A 1614-nucleotide genomic window follows, 5' to 3' on the forward strand; every position below is an offset into this window, starting at 1 on the left:
ATACCTATATGCAGCTGCCTCACACTTCTGTAAGGGAAAATGAATCTCACACCTTCTCAATGAAAGTCACTTGTTTAGGAATAACCCTTCTTTTCATGTTTTTATTATCTGCATTTTGTACTACTATTTACATTTCTAATGAAAGGACAATGGAACAATACTAAATAATAATTAAAATAATAATTATTAAAGCCCTAATTCTACCAGCTAAACAAATTTTACTCTTTGCATAGTTGCTTCTCTACATTTTACTTAGTTAAATAATGGCATGTGTGTGCTTGCTTTGGCAGCACATATACTAAAATTGGAATGATACAGAGAAGAGTAGCATGGTCCCTATATAAAGATGAAAAGCAAATTCATGAAGCATTCCATAATTTTAAATGAATTCAGCAAAGTTGCAGGCTATAAGATTTAACATGCAAATATCAGTCTTGATTCTATACACCAGCAAAGAATATTCTGAAATGGAAATTTAAAAGATAATTCCATTCACACTAGCTCTTAAAAGAATGAAATACCTAGGAATAAATTTAACAAGGAGGTGAAGCACTTATACACTGAAAAATATAAAACACCACTGAAAGAAATTAAAGAGGACCTAAATAAATGGCAAGATATCCTATGTTCATGGAAAGGAGACTTAATACTATCAAGATGCCAATACCACCCAAAGCAATCCACAAATTCAACACAATACCTATAAAAATCCCAGCAGCCTTTTTCAAGAAATGGAAAAGCCAGTCCTCAAATTCATTAGGAATCAAAGGGGCCCTGAATAGACAAATCAATATTACAAAAGAAGAACAAAGTTGGAGGTCTAACACTTCTGGATTACAAAGTTACTATAAAGCCACAATAATTGAAACAGTGTGGAAGTGGCATAAATATAGACACAAAGATTAATGGAGTTCAGAAATAAATCTACAAATCTATGGTCAACTGATTTTTGACAAGGGTGCCCAGTACATTAACTGGGGAAAGAATGATCTCTTTGTCAAATGATGCTAGGAATACTGGATATCTGCTTGCAAAAGAATGAAGGTGGACCCCTATCTCACACCATATGCAAAAATTAACTCTAAATGGATCAAGAATCTAAACGTAAGAGCCAAAACCATAAAACTCTTAGAAGAAAACATAGGGGGGAACTTAGATTTGGTGAAAATGTCTTAGATATGATACCAAAAGCATAAGCAACAAAAGAAAAATAATAAATTCAACTTCAACAAAATTGAAAACTTTTGTTCATTTACAGACACTATCAAGAAAGTGAAAAGACAACCTATAGAATGGAAGAAAGCAATTGCTAGCCATATATCTGATAAGGTTTTAATATCCAGAATATATAAACAACTGTTACAACTCAACAACAAAAAGTCAATTAAACCAATTTAAAAATTGGGCAAAGGATTGAATAGACATTTCTCCAAAGAAGATATACAGATGGCGATTAAGCACATGAAAAGATGATCAACATTTCTAGTCATCAGGAAAATGCAAATCAAAACCACAAGAAACCATTTCACACCCACTTGGATGGCTATTATTAGAAAGAAAGAAAGAAAGAAAGAAAGAAAGAAAGAAAGAAAAAGAAAAACAGAAATTAACAAG

General features: G+C 32.0%; 1 non-coding gene across 1 annotated transcript; it reads left to right on the plus strand.

Annotated features, from left to right (window-relative positions):
• The first annotated feature begins 274 nt into the window (after positions 1-274).
• Positions 275-381, plus strand: LOC119538981. Its single transcript, XR_005217757.1, has one exon. It is a non-coding gene; the product is annotated as a U6 spliceosomal RNA (small nuclear RNA).
• Positions 382-1614: the final 1233 nt, after the last annotated feature.

This window comes from Choloepus didactylus, chromosome 6 (genome assembly GCF_015220235.1).
Source record: "Choloepus didactylus isolate mChoDid1 chromosome 6, mChoDid1.pri, whole genome shotgun sequence".
Classification (NCBI taxonomy): domain Eukaryota; kingdom Metazoa; phylum Chordata; class Mammalia; order Pilosa; family Megalonychidae; genus Choloepus; species Choloepus didactylus.